The sequence below is a fragment of the Seriola aureovittata genome, chromosome 15 (genome assembly GCF_021018895.1).
Source record: "Seriola aureovittata isolate HTS-2021-v1 ecotype China chromosome 15, ASM2101889v1, whole genome shotgun sequence".
Taxonomy (NCBI): Eukaryota; Metazoa; Chordata; class Actinopteri; order Carangiformes; family Carangidae; genus Seriola; species Seriola aureovittata.
Genome location: NC_079378.1, coordinates 6975281 through 6998997, shown reverse-complemented (window position 1 = coordinate 6998997; position 23717 = coordinate 6975281). Strand labels below are relative to the sequence as shown.

Sequence of the window (23717 nt, the reverse complement as noted above, 5' to 3'; positions counted from 1 at the left end):
AATGAGTGGATTAACAGACTCACAGCAGCCCAATTAGTTTATAAAACGGGAAAAAAAAACGAAAACAGGAATTTATTTTATAAATGTGTAAAACTGTGTTGTGCCCAAAGCTTTGTATTATAAAGTAGTGTATTTAAAGGAATAGTTCTGCATTTTGGGATTTACGCTTCTTTGCTTTCTTAATGAGACGAGTGATGCCACTGTCATGTCTGTACAGTAAATATGAATGTAGAGCCAGCATGGGTTAGCTTAGCATACAGAAACACAATCCTCTGAAGCACACCAATAAACATATCTTCTTTGTTTAATCCATATATAAGCTGAAGTGTGAAAACAACACGCTGTGGTTTTAAAGAGGTCACTTGCTTGACTATTTCTTGGCGGAGACACTAATTTCCTGGAGTCTCTTCAGAAAGAAATAGTCAGGCACATAAATGGACTGCATTTGTATTAAGCCTGCACAATATGAGGAAAATGTGTGATGACACTGTCAAATTTTGCGATGATGGTATTTCTTGCGATAAATAAACAAATTATGAAGTGTGCCTACACAGTTTTGCTGTGCGAAGCTGAATAAAGAACACAGACAGAGGTCACTATCTGTCATCTCAGTCCTCCCTCTGCTGCAGGTAACCTTGCTGAGGAGAAACGCGGTAGTTTTTTCTTCCGGTTCATTTGGCTCAGGCGTTGCACCTTGAAAATCCCACATGCATGGCATTTGTAAATAAAATAATTTTTTCTAAATTATTGCGTCTTTTGCGATGTGTTCGTTGCACATGTTCATATTACGATGACAATGGAAATAAGCTTAATGGGTCAGCACTAGCATTAAGACGCGTCTTCAGTGATCTGATCACAAGTGGACAGCTCTAATGTCAGTTCACACCTGACTTTAAAATGCGTCTCCACATGCATCTTGATTGACCACTTGAGATCATATGCAAATAACCCCTCCATGCCCCACTCGCTTTCTCTCTCGCTCGCTCGCTCTCACATACACTGTTGACTGTAAATAAAGAGACGTAGCCTCCGTGACGTCACCCATAAAAGAGCGGTTTTTCAAGCTCAGTCGGCCGTTCCGTTATCGCCATCTTGCCAGTGCCTGACTCTGCCAAACTCCTGGCTAATCCAAAAATAGGCAAGGGGAGGGGCGCGTTGGGCATTTTAACATGGGAGTCTATGGGGATTTACTCGCTTTTGGAGCGAGCCTCAAGTGGCCATTCGAAGAACTGCAGTTTTTGGTACTTCCGAGTTGGCTTCATTTTTCAGCCTCGGAGGTTGCCGCTTGACATAACTGACATAACACACACACACACACACACACACACACACACACACACACACACACACACACACACACACACACACAAGCACATTGACAACAGACCTGTCTGTCGATTGGCTAAAAACAACTACAACGCATAAAGTGACATCTGATCACAAGTGGTCAATCAAGACGCATGTGGAGATGCATTTTAAAGGCAGGTGTGAACTGACGAACTGAGAGCTGTCCACTTGTGACCTCACACACACACTCCAAAGAGATCAACAGACAGAACAGAACATGTTATTTAGTTCAGTTTCTAAACCTGCTGCTTTATATGGTGGTACTTTTTTCCCCCAGATGAAATAAAAATATCCACAGTTCACATTATCCGGTTGATATTTCTATACATCTTAAGCAGATCTTATCATCACTGGTATGTGTCATGTAGAGAGCTAATAAAAACAAATGAAATTGTAAAAGTTGTAATATTGACATTTAAGGTGTATTTGATTGATTTCAAGACGGCAATCATGCAATGATTAACACGTAAGAAAAGAACATGGCTTCACTCTTCATTGCACAAATTGAGCAAATGAGATAGCAGCTTATTAACAGGTGAGCTTAAGAGGGGCTGGTAGGTGGATTTCTTTGTGTGAACTAGGGGGGAGGTGGGGGGTTGCAATATACCAGTACTGACGATAACGGTGATATTTAAAAAGTGAAATATTTATATCATTTCAACAATGTATGATAATATTGTGATGGCAGATGTTGTAGATCTTCTGTTTATCAGTTCATCTGGTTGTCTTTTCACTTTTATGCAGTTGTGGTTACAGACTCCACCTCCCTACACTCGTATTTGATTCTTATTCTTTTAACAAAGAAGAGACAAAACACACAATAAACAAAGTTAAAATGAAATTTGACTGATGGCATCATTTTTTTTTCATATTTCCTTTAGGTATCAGAATATTGTTATTATGAATTCCTTTGGTCATGATAACGGTGTTGTGAAACTCTGATATCCAGACAGACAGTGTGGACAGAGCCAGGCTCACTGTTTACCCCTGCTTTCTGTCTTTGGTCTGAGTTAAGCTAACAGGCTTAACTGTAGCAGTAGCTTCATCTATCACCATACAGAAAAAACTTACATCAAACTTTTCATCTAACTCTCAGCAAGAAAGCAAATAACAAACTATTCCTTTGATTAAATAGACATGATATTTCCAGTTTAGAATTTCATGACCACATATTTTCTGAGGCAGGCATTAAGCTATAATGTGACTGCAGGTTTTGAATGAGAAGCCCTCCTGTTCTCACAGCCTCCAGGAGCGGGAATGTAAGATGGCTGAAATGCACATAATGACAGCAAAGTGGAGGATATTAAAGGAGCAACAATCCCCTGTTAGCTGGTGTTCCTGAGCAACTTTGTTGCCGAACGCCACCTGTCATCTCCTCTTACAGTCAAGGTGCTACTTTACTGCTGTAGAACTGCTCTCCATGTATTCTCATTTCCCTCCATGAAAGAAAAGAACGTCAAAGATTATCACAAAAGGACAGATTTGCTCCGCTGAGAACTCCTTCACTCTGGAGAGCCCTTTTGATAGCAAGATTTTTCCCACCTTATTTAAGATCCTGGGTGTTAGTTTGACGTTATGGAACAATTTCACCTTGAGTCAAAAATACCTCAGAACTGGCCACATGGGGACCTTGCAATCACTGCCACTGAATAACTTAAATCTCGAGAGAGGAGTGTAAAAATCATGAAGAAGAAAGTGCAGTAAGTCAGACTCAGTAAAAGAAATAGATCTTGGTGGCAAAACGGGAGCTGATTTTACCCCCCCCCCCCTTCACTTGACATTTTCTACACAAAATTATGATTGAAATGTGTCTGAATTTTAAATTCAACAGACTATTCAAAAAGACACATTTTTTCTTTAAGTTCACTTTTATGTATGTCGTAGTTGGGATTTTGGGAGTCATGTTCCACCGATTAAAAGGTTTAGAAGGAAGTATGTCTTAGTGCTTATATGGCAGATGTCATAGATATCAGGTGACATCACATACTGTACTACATGGGTGATGTCACCTTAGCCACCCCCCTCACATGTTGATGTGTCACATGTCTAAGGATTGAATCGATTGTAAACTTGGGAGATAAATTGCTTCAGCTATTAAGTACGACTGCCCACCAAGCAGAACCACCAGCAGGAGGATTTGTGGATGGTCTGCTGATATCTGTATGAGCTATTATTGAAACACACACACACACACACACACACACACACACACACACACACACACACACACACACACACACAGCCTTATGTGCACAGAAGAACACTTGAGTGTTTCCCTGAATCAATACATGATTTTGAAACAGAAAATCTGAGCAGTGCGCAGCACCACCACCACACAGGTGCGATGGCAGGGGCATATGTTGTTGAGCAAAATGTCTTTTATTCTGAAAGTTGCATTGATTAGACAGCACACACACTGCATAGATGAGCTTCCCAGCAGAGCATGCAGCACAGCGGGAGAAGCCTGTGCTTACAGGGAGAGTAAAACAATCATAAAATTGTCAGCGCTTCCTAATTAACACACAACAGGTCTGTGTAAATTGGCAGACTGTGCCATTGGTGGAGAATGGCGCCTGTGTAAACTCACAGGTGAGATTTTATGACATTTTTATTTCTGTGTTTATGAGCCAGAAATGTTCCAGGGAACAGGGTGGATTAAAAATAAAAAATGGGTTGTGAAGATAAGAGAGGAGTCTTCTTCGGACCTGCGGAGGTCCTTCATTTACAAGCTGAGGGTCCCTGAAGGCGCCCTGTTCCATCTTTTATCTTCACAGTCTCCTCATCTCTAGCATGAAACGCCTTTTATTTATCCAGCAAATGTGAATTTTACAATTGCGCAGATAACTAACCTTTGGGATGTTGGTCATTGGAACTTCGCTCAGGGAGATCAGTGTTCTTCTTTTAGAAAAATATCCAGAGACCACATGAGCGCTAACAAAACAAGAAGCTTTGAAAAATCATTCGCCTAAACTTCTTGAATTCAGCATCTCCCAAATGTGGAAACTGCAGTGTGGCTCTGCATGAAGACCCTGCTTGTTAATGTGTTGGTGCCTAGTGATGCCAGTCCGTCTTTCTCTTGGTTATTTACTCTAGTCTGCATTCTCCCTTCTCATTTTCTGAGACTTGACAGTACTCCTACTGTAGATCCAGACTCGGTTTTGATCACGACTTCCATCCGGTCTTATTTGGCGAAAAAACGCAGAGCGGCGCACACCGCATTCAGCTCAACGCGCAAACAAAATCCCGGAGACAAAAAAAAAAAAAAAGATCAAGCGGCAACGAAGTTTCCTCTCTGGATTACACCTGATTCTGCAACATGTCCAGTTTTCCTGCCCCCGGGATGTATTTTCACCGATGTTCTTGCCAACTCGACTTATCCACCTGTTGGGGGGTGACTGAGCGAAAAGCGGCGCCTCCAGAAATAAACGCAGAGCAGCCAGATGCCTGGCAGGCGGTCTGCGGAGCGCTGCTGCAGATTGGTCGTGCGCATTTGGAGACGCATTGAACACTGTGGCACCGCATGAGGGGGAAACAATAATCGACTAAGCAGGAAACTCAGCCAAACATTCAGCCTCTCTGCAAACACATGAACATCACACACTTAACAGTTTTCCCCTTCAGCTTTTCTCAGGAATCACATCTAAGATAAGAAACTGTGGGGCCGTCATAGTGCGTCCTAAGAGCATCATACGACTTGATTTGCACTGCAAACGAATGAAGTCATTTTAAAATGTTGTTTTAAACGGCCGAAAGACGTTTTAAACAGTTAGACACAATTCTGCATGCAACTCCTATGTAATAAAAAAAAAAAAGATTTTTTACTTTTATTTCCTGGACATCCAGAGAAAAAGAACAGCATGAGGTAAATAAGAACCCGAAAAAACAGGTTTAATTCTCTGCTGCAGTCCTTCAAAATATTTGGGATGACCAATGTCATGGTTTAGAGTGGGATGAGATTATGTGGCAACTGTCACATGACACTTCTCTTGAGCAAAGCAAACTGTATGGGGACCTTGTGTTTGTTAGTTAATCAGGCTTAAACCAAGTCCACTGTGTTTATGAGGCAGACTGGATATGGAAGAGGGCAGCTCCCATAATCCATCCTGACTTCTTTATCAGTGGACTGGACACACTGCAAGTGCTTATAGACTGAAGTTACATATCATAGACTCCACACTCATTCCTTCTGACAGGTTATCAGCTCACTGATCACAGTTCAAACACAAATACCAGCATAACTCTCTCTCTCTCTCTGTTTGGCTGACTTATAGGCCTGTTGATGTTGTAAATTCTTCCTAATAGTGTGTAATGCTGTAGAATATCCGCTGACATGTTTATAGAGTCTCCAGGCCAGGCTCATTCCTTGTGTCTGCCTGTGAACGTGTGTATGTGTATGTTTGTGTGTGCGGGTTTATGTTGGCACAGCTTGCTTTAAACTGCAGGTCCCGTCACAGCAGTGAAATGTCACCGGGGACACATTTTTGGATACACAGAGCCTTTGATTACTCAGGGCTTGCGTCTGTCAGGACGGAGATACTGGGATGTTCGCTTGTGTGTATTGGACGGAAGATGGATTTGTGGGTTTGCATGAGGGCGCTTCCACCATTGCTCTCTCTGTTCTCCCTCATTTATACACAATCAAGCTGATCATCCCATGCCATATCCACTTTAGCACTACTTAATGTGACTGTGTTACCTTCCTGTGTACAGGAAGTAATGTATATGAACTCTGCAGGAGATTTAAACACATATTGTACCAACTTAGTCATCACAGAAAAACAGAGAGAACCTCACCTTCTGTCTTTGCGTTTTTGGCTGCCTCTTGTCCATGTCCCATGGTGCCGCTAATTTCTTTGACTCCAAGTCGTTAAGTAGCTGATCCCGAGGGATGACAGGGTTCCCTGAAACTAAGCTTGAATCCCACATGGAGACTTTTCTTGGGTACAGCAAGAGAACATGTTCATGTGCCTTTTCATGGATTGATGACTACATTCGTTAATCCAGTCAAACTGATTCAAGAACACACCTGTGAGAAAGAATATTGAATTATGTTGAAATAAATGTGACATATTAGTGATGCTTTACCAGTGAATCAAAGACATTATAATCAATAGTCAGTTAAGGTGACCTACCATATCAATAACTCTCTATTCTCTTTTATACAAATGGCTTAAGTAGATTTGCTTGTATGTAAAGCACATTAAAATTAGCCGCAGAGCAGAGTCTGCATGGCAGACAGGTCAGAAATCAGAAAATGTTACCGATTCTAAAAATAGTCGTGAAGCTTAATTCTTCTCCCATAAAAGGGGCTTTAAAGGGGATTGATTGGAACTGACATTTAAACAACATTTGATGTGATGTGGAGGAGGGGGGAGGAAAGCAAAAACAGTCGAAGATTCCACTTCACTTTTTAAAAGCTGCTTCATGACAGCACAGACCCTTTGTTGTAGTGGAGGTAGCGGTTCTTGCACTGGTTGATAACATTTTGGCCCGAGGGGGGAGCACAGTACGACTTCTGCAGCAGAGGGATGAAGATGCAGAGGGGCTCCTTTGCTATTTATAAAGCTACTTAACAGCTGCCTGATGATGGCGACCCCCCCCCCCCCCCCCCCCCCATCAGAAATGCAGTGTTTCACTTTTTAATAAAAATGTGTATTGCAGAGTTAGCATAGAGACTTTATTTCACAAACTATCCTGCTGCTGTAGCACATTGTTGATTCTCTGTGCTGCATTGTAGTGCAGTAACTATTCACACAAAAATATTTTTTTTAATTCCTTTTTGCAGATGCCCATTTATGAACAACTGGTGAGTGTCCTTGTATGAGTTTTAACAGATGGTGCGGTTCTCATGGAGGTAAGAGGAGACTTGAGAGAAGAGGAGCGGGCTGTTTGTGCAGCTACAAAGCAAACAGCCCCCCTCTCCGTCTGTGAAATGCTACATGCCCGCTACTCCAGTATGAACATCCAGTTGGCAGTGACATCTCCCTTTGCAGAATCCCCTCTGCCCACCTGTCTCCTTGGCCTTCCCCCTTTTTTCTTGGGCCTATCTCTCCCTCACACTCTTCTGTCACAGCTGCAGGTTAAACCCACTTCTGCTGGAAGCTTGGCAAAGAGTCGGACCAGCTCTCTGTTAGGTATGAGGTGTGTGTGTGTGTGTTCCCTGAAATCTAAACTTGCATTCTAACTCAGAGTGTGTCTCTCTTATCTCCATGGAAACCCAGTGCCGTCTTCATCCTGTCCCAAGAATCTGAGAATAATCAGTCAACCTTTCATGAAGTTAAACCCTGCACCCTGGTAAACATCAGGATTATGAAACGCACAGGTTTTCATAACCCGTCTTTTCTGCTTTTCCGTGTTTTGTATCTGTGGATCTTCTAGGGTTTCCTGAGGTTAGTGTGGCCATCTCAGCTGTTTAAATCCCCATTACTCCCATGTTCTCTGAGAAGCTACAGGGTAATTAAAATTGATCCGTCTCTGTCCTCCCTGGAGATGCACTGAGGCTGACGCTGCCACCCTGACTCCCCCCACACGCAATTCATATCAGTTAAGTAAGCAAAAATGAGCAGAAAACAGCAAGAACATTATCTCAGCAATGCGCAGTGAATGGTACCGATTTAGTTTTGAATGTCTTAATGGTGTTTAGGCACCCTGTCACTGCTGGATACCTGCAGTGTATTTTTGTGTCCCTTCAGTTCCCTTTTCCAAAAAACACTTTGAGGTTAGAGTAAGATTGTGGCTTCAATGTGTTGTACATGCAGTTACCTTTAGTTACTTTAGTTTGATGTGAAAACACGCATTTGTTAAGTTTAGTGCCTCCAGTTACATATCCTATGAGTTACATTTCCAAATTCCAGTTACTTCTCGTGTGAAACATTAAAATAACTTCACATGTTTCAGTGTACGAGTGATGCTGAGGGGGCTCTCAGTTCTTCCTAAGAAACCACAGTTTGTAGCAGCGGCAGAAATGACTAACGCTTCTCGTCTATCCCAGTCCAGTCCCCGGAGAGAATAAACAGATTGTCTCAGAGTATACACATGTCCTCTGTAAGTGCATCCTGAAGCTCTGCACTACTGTGCAGGATGTTCACCATCGATGCTGACCCTTATGAAAGGAAAAGCTTTGACTCCACCGCAGTGATCTGTCAAGACCTGGCAGTTATCTGCAGTTATCCTTTTGCTTATGTAACATTCAGGGCAATGCTACATTTTTTTTCCCTTTTACTTGTTTGATAGAACAAACTATTTCCAGAGGGCTGTATGATTTTTTTTTTTTTTTTTCATAATGCTTTTTCAAAGACCACCACTTAAGATTTTTATTTGGGTGATTAAACTGTGATAGACGAGGGGCATTAAGACAGTCTGATCGTTAATGCCCCCCATTCAAAGAAAATGTGTCATGCCTGAATCCTTCAAAAGGGAAAGGAACGATTATCTTTTCGTTTCACTTGGCTGTTCTTTTTGTTTTGCAGTAACTGTGCTATTATCATCAAGATGCAAATGAAAGTGGTTGCCCTTGAAATCTCAGTAGTTTTCAAAACAACATAATACATCTATATGCCCCCCCCCCCCATTTATCTGGTACCCTCAGCTGTACCTCTGACAGAGTGGAATGGGCCACTGCTAAATTGGATGTCTACTGTCTGCTTTTAAAGCTAATTTTTTAGAAGAAAGAAGTGGAGCTGTGTTTTAACAATGGTTGGATATTTCATTTGCAAAAGCAAGTCAGTTTTCAAGCTTTTTCCCCAGATGACAGTAAAATAACTTACCTATGGTGAATAATAGAAGAGTAGCTTTTACCCTGGAGAAATGTTTTGGCATACCTTCACACAGTGAAGTGCAACAGAGTGCATCACTTCACACCTACAAGAGGCAAGATTTTATAATAGAAGATGATAGAGCGTCATACAATAACCTGTTGTTTTTTCTAAGAGCTCTGGCACTCTGTGGCACGTCTACCTGTCAAAGGCCATGAAAGAGGAAGGAGGTGCTAATTAGGTTCAACTGTATTATTTTAATTCATGGTGTTTATTTGACCTCATAATTGAAATAAGTGTTTTCTACCAATTGTTTTTTAATCAGCCAGTGAATATAAGAAATTAGTCTGCAAACTTCCACCGTCCACAGTGAGGATAATTCATTGTTTGTGTGTTTGTGGGCCCCTGGATTGGGACACAAACAATGTCTGCATATCATTTAGCATAATTTGGTTCATGGTTGTTATAGTTCTACTTTTCATTGTCTCTACTCTTAATAACTTTACAGTTAATAACTAAAACTTAATTCAATGCCTTGTGGTCATTCAGAATTTCCTGGTAAACAGAAATGGCATCAGACTCTTCGGCAAACACCTTTTCATACAATGCATGTTCAAGTGGCAAAGCCATCTTGTTGTAATTATAATGGTAGCAAAGTCTGCAATGTGAGAGTATTATGTAGGAAGGACTTGTACTGTAAACACTGTCTAGCAACAATTAAAGTCCAGAGATCCAATCTATTATATGAGCATGCTGCAGTGAACTAAATGTCCTTCAGAATCATAACACTACAACACTTGCTGTTAAACCAAGAATGTAAACTTAAGAGTGGTTTATTTCACAACTGGCTCCATCTGGAGCTGGTACTTACACACTTAACGAGCGCTTTATTAAGAACACCTGTTATTCATGCAGTCATCCAATCAGCCAATCATGAGGCAGCATTGCAATGCATATAATCATGTAGATACAGGTCAGGAGCTTCAAGTAAAATGTTCACATCAAACATCAGAGAGGAGGAAAAAAATGTGATCTCAGTGACTTTGACCATGGTGTGATGGTTGGTGCCAGACAGGCTGTTTTGAGTTTTTCTGAAACTGCTGATCTCCTGGGATTTTCACACACACAAAACAGTCTTGTTGAACTTTGAGGCAGATGAGCTACAGCAGCCAAAGACCATGTCAGGTTCCACTCCTGTCAGCCAGGAACAGAAATCTGAGGCTGCAGTGGGATCAGGCTCAGAAAAACTGGACAGTTGAAGACAGAAAAACTTAGCCTGGACGGATGAATCTAGGTTTCTGCCGAGGCACACAGGCTGTAGGGTCAGAATCTGGCATCGACAGCATGACTCTATGGACCTAACTTGCCTTGAGTCAACAGTGCAGGCTGGTGATGTAATGGTATGAGGAATGTTTTCTTGGTTTGAACACCACAGCCTATTTTAGCATTGTTGCCGACCATGTTCATCCCTGTTCGGCCACAACTCACCCATTTTCAAATGGCTCCTTTCAGCATGATAACGCACTGCGTCACAAAGCAGAAGTCGTCTTAAACTGGTTTCATTAGATCCAGACACCAGATCTGAATCCAGCAGAACACTTTTGGGACGTGGTAGAACAGGAGATTGGCAGCATGAACGTGCAGCTGACAAATCTGCTAAATTATGGGATGCAATCATGTCAATATGGATCAGTATCTCAAAGGAAAGTTTCAGACATTTTGTGGAATCAATGTCATGAAGAGCTGAGGCTGTTTTGAGGGTAAAGGTAAGGCGGTAGAGAGCTCTAGAAAATGAATGAAGGAAGGGTTGCTCCAGCATTTTATATTACTTTTCTGTTGTTGTGGGATTTATGAGTGACAGATTTTTATAAGTGGTCAAAATCTTTACAGCAGAGGCAGAGATGTGCTGACCTTTAGTCCCTTTAGAATCAGCCATCATACAACACTTCTTGGTCAGGACTCACTGTTTCATTTATTTCTAATACAAAAACACTGTCAAAATTGATATCATGTCCAGTATGTAGTTTCCATTTGCAAACTGTCAGCTTTTAATTGGCACAATTCACCAGTGGAAAAGCTTTCAGCCGGTGCCAATGTTTGGGGTAAACAGGGATTGACATCAAATTTATTTCTGTGGCGGCACAAACCTCAGCTTTTGTCCTGAGTTTTTGTGTGTGTCGCTGCAGCATCAGCAATCAACTGATTCAGCGTGGCAGCTATATGTGACCACAAGAGCAATGTAATCATCCCAAGTATATGATAAGCATCAGTCCAACTTTCCAGTTTACTAGATAAGTTTTTTACCGCAGCGTTGTTGTTGTTTGCAAAGATCTGGCTGTTTTGCTGGTTGAGCAAAACTGAGGCGTATTTGCTGCTAAACTTTAAATGTTAAGCTTCAATTTCATCCGATACTGTAATCAATAGTTATGTATGATTAAAGTGAACAGTTCACCTAAGATTTTAGCCAAAGGATACTTTGAATAGACACGTAGCTACTGACGCACACAAGCCTCTGCTGGTATCAAACCCACTTTAGACCTAATTTACTGAGCTTCCTCTCTCCTCCTGTCATCAGTTTCTAGAGGTGGGTCCATCATGTGCTGCCCACACAGGGGAACAACCTCTAAGAAACCACCAGACATTTACCACAAAGAAAACACTGAAGGGCAATTAATGAAGGAACCAACATGTTTTGCAGCATCACACAAACTTGAATCAAGCCTGTTCAATGTACTTAAAGAATAGCTTTTTTTTATTTTATTTAATTTTATTTTTTTAAATCGTTGGGATACGATGGATACATGAAATTTCTTTCAACAGTCTGATTTTATTAAATCAATTTAATGCTGACATTAAAGGTGGCTCAGTGGTTTGAGCAGATTCTCCGTCTATCTCGGTGTTGCCTTATGTTCTGCCAAACAGCCAGATATTATTAGTTTGTTTAATACATAAAATAACCACCAGATGTGTGGCTCCTCTTTCACATCAAGGTTTTTGATGTTATTTTGGTTTAACAACACCATCGGTACAGGTGTGCTTTCTATTTTCTTCTGCAGTTGATCCCACCCCCCCCTCATCTCAAACACATGCAAATCAGAGGGGCTGGAGGCTTGAAAAGCACCCATCTGTAATTATCTGTCCGTGTCATCCCTTGAATTGACGAACAGCCAGTCCTGAGTGTTTTCCTGCCCAGTGCAACAACGATTCGATAAAACGGATGAAAGGTCTTTTTAAAGCATGGAACCACTTGGAGATATGAAAGGGTTTGTAAATGGTTGTTACTCTGAAAAAGATCTCGTAAGAATACGCCAAAGCATCGCAGAGGCACCATTTTACTCTGGCAAACACGCAATTATAAGATGTTGTAAAATCAATATCAGCAAAATTCAAAATTTAAGCCGCACAAGAGCAATAAAGGTAGAGTATAAATGGGAACAATGTAGGAGTCTGTGCAAAAATAATACACATCATTGAATTCACTAGAAATATCTTAAAGTAACCTGTTGTTGCTTCAACTGTTTTGAGGAACCATTTGTGAGCATGTGCTCGTAAGCAAGGGACAGATCGACGGAGAGAGAATGCAAAAAAACAAGGGGAGAAATAACTGGCACACCTCCTGTTGCTAAGGCTACTGTTGTCCCTCGAGATGCAGCTTAGTGTGTCCATGTGTGTAGCTGTGACGGTGTGCCCATATGTATGCTTTAAGCATCACTGTGTGTGTGTGTGTGTGTGTGTGTGTGTATTTGACTTGATGACCAATCGTCTCACTTCAGGGAATCAACGTGTGTGCCTCTGTGCCACAGGGGAGCTGTCGGAGAACCAGGTGTTGCCCCACGACTGACCCCCTCTATGGGGGGGGGGGGTCCTTTTTCAGAAGAAATGCTACTGAATAATGTCCTGGAGCCCAAACAGAGATTACAAAGGGTGTTGACATGTCTGAAGTGGAAGTGCGAAAAAGGAGAGATTCCAATAAAATGCACTCATCTGTGCATGAATCTTTCTTTGCCTATCTCTTTAACTACATATACATTGTGCACCAGCTTATACGAGCTGTTCACTACAGGCTTTTGTGGTGCCTGACAGACACTCTGTGCAACTTGTCACCTTCCTCTAACACAACAATTATTGATTTTTATGATTGCCTTCTTCCCACCTACTTCTCGGCCTCAGATTTTAAGTCAAGATATCATTTCCTCTTTGAACATCTTTCATTTTCCAGTCACTGGACACTGATTTACTCCACTCACACACCCCGATGACAAAATGAATCATCAGTTTACTACACAAAGCAGGCGATTTAATTGAACTGTGTTGTCTAAGTACACGCTTTAAATTTGGCTTTGTTGATGACAAGGTTTCTTGTACTAAGCTGGAAATACAGTAGAAGTAGGCAATCCATCTAGTATTTGTTGAGCTATTTCAGTCTGAACCAAAGAGCCAAAAGAGACGGAGAGATTGTGAGAATGAAGCTCATTGAACAAACATTTTACAAAATAGCATTTCTTTCCTTTTCTCTTAGTCTGGATTTTGCAGACATGTTGAATATTAACTTCCTGCACAAAACTTTCCAAAACAGGTGTGATGTGATTTAGAAAGAGAATCTTAAACGGCTCATATTTTATTCTCTTGCTGCTTCACTTGTTTACTTTTAAAAACATGAGGTATCAGAGCCATCCTAACGCTGGGTTCAGCACCCACTGCTGAAAGAAAGAAGCTATGCTCGGAGGAAACGAGGATATAAATCAGTTTGTTCCAATTACTGAAGTCCTTTAGCTGCTCACAATTACAATTTACTACTGCAGACATGCAATTAATAGTGTTTACTTAAAATGTTGCAGCTGCCCTTGCCCGAGGTCTTTTCACAGATCTCCGTCTGTCAGACTGGCTTAGAACACAAACATCCATTCAGCCTCTAGTTTGCTGTTGAGATATTCTTACACTATATCAATAAAGGCTTTCAACTATCCCTTGTTTGTGTGTGTGTGTGTGTGTGTGTGTGTATGTGTGTGTGTTTATGTTGACGGAGAGTTAAGAGCAAGCTGACAAACTAACAAATCCTAGGTTACTGTGACTCTTTGCCTTTGTGCAAGTCTTTTGTTTTTTGCAAACACAGCGGTCGTGCAGCCGCTGCCAAAATGTTCTCATAATTGATGTTACAGAGAGCTTCTGCTGCACATGGTTAAGAAGGGGCTCATGAAAGCTCCGTTCAACAAGCAAAAACAGTGCCCTAGTTGCAAGTTGCACAGAGATGCTGCTTTTTCTGAGATTAGATTCTCAACTTTTCCAAACTTTTTAAGGCAGGGAGGTAATTGGACAACAGTGAAATATTCATGTCTGACATGTTCAAAGTTAAAAGATGACTTGGTTACTTGCTTTCATTAATTCTAATATTTTCATGCATGTATAATTCTGGTGAAATTATTTTCATAGATTTCAGCACACGAAACTGCTACAGTACCTAATACACACATAGGCTTTTGAATCATTAAGCTGTACAGTATTTTTTTGGATTGGACTACTGCACATCATACTGGAGGCTGAGCCTGGGTGAAATGAAGTGGAAAAGCCGAACGGACTCTATGTAGAGTTAAATAATCTTTTTGCATGCACGTGTGGTCCTTTGTCACTGTGCCACTGCAAACCTGCTTAAGACACAAGTGCTAAATAGGAATTCATTTGTCTACCCATGTCTGTGACAGATATGAAATATGACTCAACGCTTCCTTGTCATGCTATGCCCCTGCATGAAGCCCCCCTCGAAATTTTGCATAATTACCCATGATACTACTGGGTGTTTCGAGACACACTGAGGACAATGAGCATACTGATGAGCAGTGGAGAGGTGGATTATGCAGCAGAGGTGTTTTTTTGTTCTTGTGAACCTCCCTGGCTCTTTTCCACATCATTCAAACTTACCATCACTGAAATCCATTGTCAAGTCTGTGTCCTTCGTCAGTGAGAAAATTATAAAGCAGCCATCTTTCAACCTACAAGGGGGGTACTCTTTGAATTTGTGTCACTTTAAAACTACAAGGTGTCATTTTTATGTGGTTGCCTACATGTTTCTCTCTCTCTCTCTCGCTCTCTCTCTCTCTCTCGCTCTCTGACACACACACACACACATTGAGATTCATTTGGGGCGTATCTTTTCATTTGACCTAGGGCAAGATTCCTTTAAACTTCACTTAGATACCTGTGAATGCAGAGAATATTTCCTCTATTAGTGGTATCTCTGCACACATGGCTTATAAATATGATACACTGACTTGAATATTGATTTTTAACATTTTTTTTCTTCCTTGTGCAGGTTTTAACAAGGACACATTTTGTAGTTGTGTGTATGACACCGAAATTTCTCTTCCGGGCATGAGAAACTGAAGAACTGTCGAGAAAAGATTTAACATGGTGAAGGTGAGATAACAATACCGACATGTTTAAACTGACACTGCTGGCACTACCGCCCCAAGGTCACCTCGCAGTCAACTGCAATAAAGATGTTTAATCGTTTTAGCCAACTGTGCAGGGAAGAGTTGAGCTGTAGGTTTTTTCTCTTCATGTGTTCATCCATTCTTCCCCTTGTTGAAAAGTATTGATTTCCATAGATGTAGGGATCAATAACCATTGCAGTCGCCCTCCTCTATTGCTTTACTTTCAATCCTTCTACCTCCTTCCTCTCTCCTTTTTCTTCTTCTTATTGTGTCAGTGTAAGGCAGAAACACATTACAGCAATGTGGCTCCTTTTAAAAGAGAAATAGTGTAAGCGATTACAATTTGAAATTCACTTATTACAGATACTAATCTAAGTAAAGCTCTGTTTCTTTGACAGTCGAGGCGTTGGCTTGCTCTCTGCTGTGGCTAACGTAAGCTAGCTGTTTACCTCCAATCTGTGGGCTGGCTGCTCATTAAACCACAATCTTTCCTTTTATTTATACATATTACGGAATATGTGACGTGCCCGTGTGAACATATAAAGCTGTTTAAGGTTTTCCCACTAGAAGCACCTCTACGCTTACTTCCTCATTGAAAAATTCTGGATCCGGCCTTGTGCCCCGCCCACTACCACTGCTGCTTGCAATAGGTGAAAGAGCAGTGCGTCTCAAGATGGTTAGAGGAAGAAACATTGGAGAGACTCAGCCATGTTTGAGCCTCAGTCAGACTCAGACTCAGACTCAGAGTCTGTTGTGACCAAAATTGCAGACGTATAAGAATGGTTAGCGTCGTTAGCATCTATTATGTGTTTATTTTGTTTGTTAGCCTGTAACTGGCAGTGGCTGACACAATGACAGTGGTTGTGCTAATACAAACTCTCCTCTGCAGTGACAAGGTTTTAGGTTTATTTTCCCCGCCCCCCCGTCCCTGCAAGTTGATGGGATTGGTTCCTTAGGTTATATGACATATGAATCCCTGGCTGTCTGAATCAGTCTTTCATTCACTGCAGTTCCAAGGTGAAAATATGCAGTCATGGCGTTGACTGATTATTTTGCATTATATGGTCATGTTAAAAAAACATTATATGGACATGTTCACTGGTTAAAAACTAGATTTTTATTGGAGGGGGTCTTTAAGTGCACCTTTGAGTTGAATTGAGTAATGGAATTAAAGTAACAAGTAATGCAATTATTTAGCTGTTTAGTAATTAGTAAAGCAAAGTAATCACTTTCCCAGTGAGTAATGTGTAATGAATAAATGATGAAATGATTTGTTCTTGTAATTAGCCTAATATGGTATACTCTACCTGTCCTATTGAACTGAAACCACATTTTGAGGTACTGTATTGCCCATCACTTGTCAGTGTTCCTTCAGCTTTTAACATTAGACCCCTACTCTGGTGTTCTGGAGTAATTCGATTGTGGATCTGATTGTGATCTGTCTATCAAGCACACACGCACGCACACACGCACGCACACACAGACACACCTCCAGTCATGCTTGTACTAATGCCTCGGGAGACTCATGGTAATTACCCTTATCGACCTCTCCAGAGGTATCAGAGTCATGGGTTATCAGACAAGGAATCCAATCACAATGCAAATAAAGGTAACTTGAGGAGACTGATGGATGTCATGCTTTGTGTTTTATTTCTCCTCTCTCTTGCCTTAGGTTAAAAAAAAAAAGAAGAAGAGAGAAATCCAATTATTAGCTCAAACTGCATTGATTGTGTCCTCCCCTAATAGGGTATTAAGGAAAACACGGAAAAGGAAAGGCAGGCAGTTTCATGCACCAACATATTGCAAACAAGGGCTTTGTCATCTGTTCAAAAAGACATTCTGTTTAGTCCAATGCTTCACCAGACCTATGCCTTTGATTATCATTCAACATTTGAACCAGTTGTGCAATTAAACCTGCAACACGTGCCAAATCACATACACTGTGTTGCTCATGTGTGACATAGAACAAGCATCCTGTTTACTGTGCAGACACAAAGCATACACGAGACGTAAATGAGGTTTTGTAAAAGAGGCTTTGTGGCTCGCATGAAGAGATAACAAGCCCGTGTGTGTGTGAGAGAGAGTGACCACCCACGTCAAACACAACCCATGTAGAAATCAGAGGCACATGAATGAAAAAGTTCAGCTACACAGCAAGAGGACAGAAAAACAGTAATGGGTTGAAGTGGTGAGGAAGAGGAATCGGGCATGTCCACATCTCCACGTCCTTTATATCACGGTCAGATATTTATATATTGCATGGCAGGAATTCTGCTACTGGCAGCCCAGATTCTGTGTTCAAATCTCATCCCAGTGTTACCGGTGTTTACATTGTGTTCAGGCACACAGCGGCCCCATCGTCTCTTTAAAACCCATTTGGTTCATTTTTCACATTTCATCAGTAGCGCCCACGTTCATCAAATTAAAATACAATTCATTTGTAAAATACTAGATATCAATACTTAGTAATACAATTATAAACTGAAAGAGCAGAGCAGAGTCGCATCACAGTCTTATCACATGAGAGGAGAGTTGACCGACAAGACAATGGCGGGGGATTTGGTGTCAAAGCGAAAAGCAAAAGCGCCTATTTGGCAACATTTTCGTATTTAAACCCAATGCCAAAAGGGAACCTGATAACATTAATCTGCTAAATTTGTCTGATGAAGGTGGCAGCATCTGGAGGTAACACTCCTAATTTACAGACATTGAGTCGACGCGTCTTTTCTTATAAAAAAGTCCGGTGTAATTGGTAATGAGTTTATTACCCCTGGGAAAATTTCCACACAGTGGCATCCCTAGTCTCCTCTAAATGCTTTCCCACACTGAAAGAAATCCATGTCCAGAATTAGAAGTAATTATTAGCAAGAGTTAGCTATGTTGCTGTTTTTTTTCTGCTCCTCTGGTGCTGGACAATTGCTGCCCACTCCTCTTAGAGAGGTCTGATGGGGCAAATCCAAATGATCAATCTCCCCACCGGGAGCAATAAAAGACAGCTGCATTTAGATCACAGGGGTTGCACTGTGGCATTATGGTGCTGACAGACTTGTATTTACATCAACATCTATAGTTATGAGTTTCCCTCTTAACACCATGAATTATGCAGCAAAGACTGCAGTCCTAGAATAAGTGAGTGGTAAAAGTGACATGAAAGTGTGACAGCACATAGCAAACCAGTCATCTGTCTGTCACTTCGACATTGTATTTAATGCACTGTATAGATTCATAGCCTCTGCTTAGGGAAAAACATTTCTCTTTTCATATTCACACCTGTCTTCTGAAAACAGCTTGTAGCACTTTAAAGGTCTCTTGAAATTTTATGAAAAGAACTCATTGTGCTAGAATAGAAGTCCCTGACATATTTCTCCTCACCAAATACACAGCATGTGGTGGAGACTTGACTGTAAAAGCAACAATGCACTAAAATAGCACACTGGACAAAAAAGGAAATTGAGGTGACACAGAACGTTGGTGCAATTCTTGACTTATTCATTTTTTTGTGTGAAAATGCTCCATCAAAAACCCTTTTCAGGTTTAGGAATATAAATCTTATATATAAATGTTCATGTCCAAAACAGAGACTACATTTCAGTTTTCAGTACAGAGTTTTATGAGATAGTGTTGTGGGGTTATACAAATTGCTTGACAGCACTTCTGCAGTAATTGGTGAGGGAAGGGTGAGTATTAAACAAAACAACTGCCAGTTATATAAGAGCACATGGGAAGAAAAATTATACGGAATAATAAATCAAGGCAAGAAAACAAGAGGGAACTGAGGAGTCCTTAAATGGCTAAAGTGCGAGCAGAAACCACACCCTTGTAGCAGTGATTCAACCCTCTTGGCCTCTGGTGTGACATTTTAAGATGAAGTGAAATGGAGCAGCATGAAAACATTTAACAATATAACATCTGCATCGCTGCGTTACACTCAACATTTCAAAAAGAAAGTGCATCACTGCGAAAATTCTCCTCTCATTTATCAGTTATGAAGACTTTCCCTCCTCAGTCAGTGTTGAGCAGCAGAGACAAAATTAGCATGCCCTGCTGGTTTTACTCCTTTCCTTCACACCTCTCCCATTAAAACTGCATGCTTCTCTGCTGATTCACCGAGACTTTAGATACCAACAAAATAACCAAGCTTACTTTTTCCTTTTGCATGTTTTTCTTAACTGTGTAGTTACTGCAGATGGGAACAAAACATAAAAAAAAGAAAAATGTTCAAAAAGTGTAATCTAGCACCTTGGGAGGAGAGAGCTTTCGAATGCCTCTCATAGGACACCATCACCATGGAAATGACCAGTCTCCGAAAATAACAGGAATGATCAGTGTAACTGTAATTATAGGTGTAGAAACATGCACTCCATAATTTATTTGTCACTGTGTTTTCTCTTTGGAAGAGTTATGCATCTGATTAAAGAAAATAATGTATGAGGGGGATAGAAATCACAAAGCTCTTTACAAGAATAAACACAACACAAGAACAAGACGGATATAATGTTCTACTATTCGAATCTCATATAGCTTATGTTAATGCAACATTAATTTTACATTTACGTCTTCATTAACCACCAAGCTTTGTATACTGCTGGTTTGTGTCGTTTCTGTGGTCATTAGGGATCCTCCTTCTGCGGTTACTGAGGATGACAACAAGAATATAGCAGCAATATTCACAAGTACCTGCACTAAACGTACGGATGTTGTCAAGGACGACTCTATAGTTTGAGGCACTGCTGTCAGAGCCGTAGGTAAATGTCAGTCCTCGAGTCTGGAGGACTACACGAGCAGTACCCTCGAGTTGCCTGTCGTTTCCCCCAAATCATGCTATCACTTTTATCCCTGTTTATCTGCAGAAAATGATCCATGCTGTCAGTGACTGCGAGGGAATCAACAGGATGAAAATCATTTGCTTTGATGGACAAACAAGACTGTCATCTGCAAAACAATGAAAGCTGATGTTGTGATTGCAGATGATGGCTGGGTACATCATGCCTCGTCAAGGATAATCACGTTGGTTGCTGAATTAAATTAAACAAGGCAAACAAAATGCATCAGATATCCTTTTCTCAGTGGATTTCTGTGAAGCCATATACTGATTTTGACTGACACTCCCTTTTTGAGGTTTCCTGAAAGCGCATTGTGGCCTTGAGATTGCAGGTTAAATGGGTTTCTGACAGTCTGTGCCGTTGTGTCTCTTCACTGGTTTCCGTGGTTAGGATTTAAGAGTCAATACCAGTCTTCACATTATTAATTCAGTCTGCATTTCTTTTTGCTACCGCTTTTAAGTTTGTTCAGCCATAGTGGATTATTCTACCTATTTCTTCTCTTGCTTATTTCAAATGACTATGGCTTCTTCCACAGGAACAAAACATATAAATCTGTAAGCGGGGATTTAGATTTAGATATAGATTTTGGTGTTGTTGTGAGGCATCAACAAAAAAAGATATTTATTCCTTAAAAATGTTTCACAGACCTAAAGGGTATTGACTTTTATCACCCTGTGAATGTATGTCTTCAAAACCACACCGACCAAAGGAGTCACTGAGGCTCGACTGTTATTATCGACCAACGAGATCCTCTGCACCTCAGCCAATTCTAAAGGTTTGGTCTTATCCTGGTTATCCTTTTATACCTGCATATACAAACTGATTGAAGGTGGTGCCCACGGTGCATCCTTTTATTACTGTGGCCCACGTCTCTGGAGCAGCCTCCCTGAAGACCTGAGAGCAGCAGAGTGTTAATATTTTTAAAAGCAAACTCAAGACCTACTGTACCTCTTTAGTCTGGCTTTTAATTGAATTTTATCAATTATATTTATTTATTTTTCCTATTTATTTATACATTTTAGGCTACTTGGTACATTCTTTTATTCTATTTTTATTTTCCTTTCAATACATTACCTTTTATTTCTGGTTTTATTACCATCATTTTATTATCCTTATTCCCACTTCACTCACAGGAACAATCCGTGTTTAGATTATTAACCGGCCCTTCAAACTATTGAGGTATATTATAGTATTTCCGTTTAATGACAGACAGGGTTATCATTAACAAATGATGTTGATCTTAAATCAACACTTCATCACAATGACCACAAATGTGATGGAAATGACGCTGATGGGAAAATGGGTAACCAAGATGTGACAGTGTGATGTGATTATTGGCCTCAGAAGATGAACTGGAACATGCAGCAGCAGCAGCGCCGCTCGAAACTGCCTGTAACATCAGGCTAATGGACTTGCCTGGAGTAAACAAGAGGAATGGGAGAAGAAGCAACAAAGGAAAGTTACAGTGAAAAGACAGCAGCTGAGTGAGGTCAGACTGAATGTCTAAGCGGGAAAAAGAACTCTTAAGCCCTGGGGGGAGGTTAACTAGTGGATGTCACAGCATTTTGCTTCACATACTGTTCAATATGTGTCTTTTTCTTTACAGCCTGCGAACAGAAGGTCTCTAAAGGCAAAGTACAGCGCGCGGTCGACTCGGTACAGAGAAAAACAAATGGAAAGAGGAGATACAGTGGAGTGAATTTGAGCAAGTCGCTGATAAAAGCTTTGTACCTATAATTATAATAATCCAATCTGCTCTGCTCCTCAGTGCACTGAAGGTGTGAGAGTGCCCGCTTTGCTCGCTGAACCATATGGAACCTGGTCAAGTTTAATGGGATACAACAGATTAAGTGAGTAACATGATGGATTTATACGTTTCATCATATCAGCACAACCGTGTCTGTGTTGTCACAAAAAAATTTAAATTACCACGGCGAGATAGCAGATGAATCTGGTACTAATGGAAGATATTTAGATGATACAGTTAGCTTTGAGATGGAGATACAAAGAGAAGCAAGGGAGAGGATGCTTGTTATCTTATCTTCCGGTTTAATTAAAATGACCTTGTTAATGAAAAGGCTGATTTCTTGCTGCTATAAGTATAGCGTGATATATGTCGGTAAAACATACCGAGACGCTCACGACACTTCATTTAGCGAGATGCCTGTACTTTTATGTCTCATGTCAGATTCACATATGTATGTTTACATGTATACATCATATACATGAAGGGAGGGAAAGATAGGGAAAGCCCACAGCTTTGTTCGGCCCATTCAGACTGAAACCATTTCAATCAAGTGGTTAAATAAAAACACCACAGGGAAGCTCTACCAAACACAACAAAACATCCGAGACAAAAACCTGAGAAACAGTGTTACAGCACTTCAAAAAAAGTGAAAAAAAAAGTGAAAATGATACAAATAGTTATATTATTTTATTCTCTCATGAGGAATATAGTCCGCCATAAAAATGAATCAGGGAAAAGAGATGTTAAATGATGATCAATATTACCTGTTACTATCTTTTGAATCACAGCACAGAATCTGACAGCCACTAAACTGAATGCTGCTCAGCTCCAAAAATGAACATCACCCATCATAAAAAATAAAATAAAATAATAATAATAATAATAATACATCCTTATGATATTTTTGTTTGTGATGAATGTCACACCACAAAGTGTAATCTAACATTTCACAGCATGCATTCAACATTATACGTGCAAATGTTCATTTTCTGCCGGGTTGTGAGAACAGAATGCTAAGGAGGTGTGATGTAGCACACTGTCCGTGATGTCGAATAATCTAGAGAGATCTCATATGCTTGAGAATCTAGTGGCATATGGTATCAGGCTCTCTGCAGAAATTTTACATGACAGCTTCCTCAGCTTATTTGACGTGGCATATTCAAACACTGAATACTAACAATGGGGGGGGGGGGGGCAGCTTAATGTTAACTACACGAAACGATTGTTTGTAATTGTTTCTCAACAGTTCAGGCTGAAGTCGTAAAGGTGACTGTTATCCAGAGCCACAGATTCTCATGAATATAAATAAATTACAAATATTCTTTGCTGTTTTACACGTCGGTCTCCGTGGTCATGAATGATTAGCATAGTTCAGCTCTGAAAGGTCATCAGTGGCAGCAGAGGGTGGGGTTAATAACGCTCCGTTATTGACATTTTACTCAGTGAGCCTGGTCGCCCGTTTTTTCTCTAAAGCCTCTGTGTGTGGCTAATGACACGGCAACATTAGCTGACTCGTGCACAATAATTGCCAAGGCCATGTTTCAAACTGCCTTTAAATTTGGTTTGTGTGTCAGCACAGACAGACTGTGACTCTACGGCGCGACAATCTGCTGCATCA

The 23717-nt window shown here is 40.7% G+C and overlaps 1 protein-coding gene across 1 annotated transcript in view; it reads right to left on the bottom strand.

The window, feature by feature from the left end:
* The window catches only part of LOC130182638 (short transient receptor potential channel 4-like), a 28687-nt gene extending 23596 nt beyond the window's left edge, over window positions 1-5091 (bottom strand). The window contains exon 1 of the mRNA XM_056397700.1: window positions 4197-5091. The gene's annotated coding sequence lies outside the window, so the exon portion shown is untranslated. The remainder of the gene's footprint in view (window positions 1-4196) is intronic.
* Between the last annotated feature and the right edge of the window lie 18626 nt (window positions 5092-23717).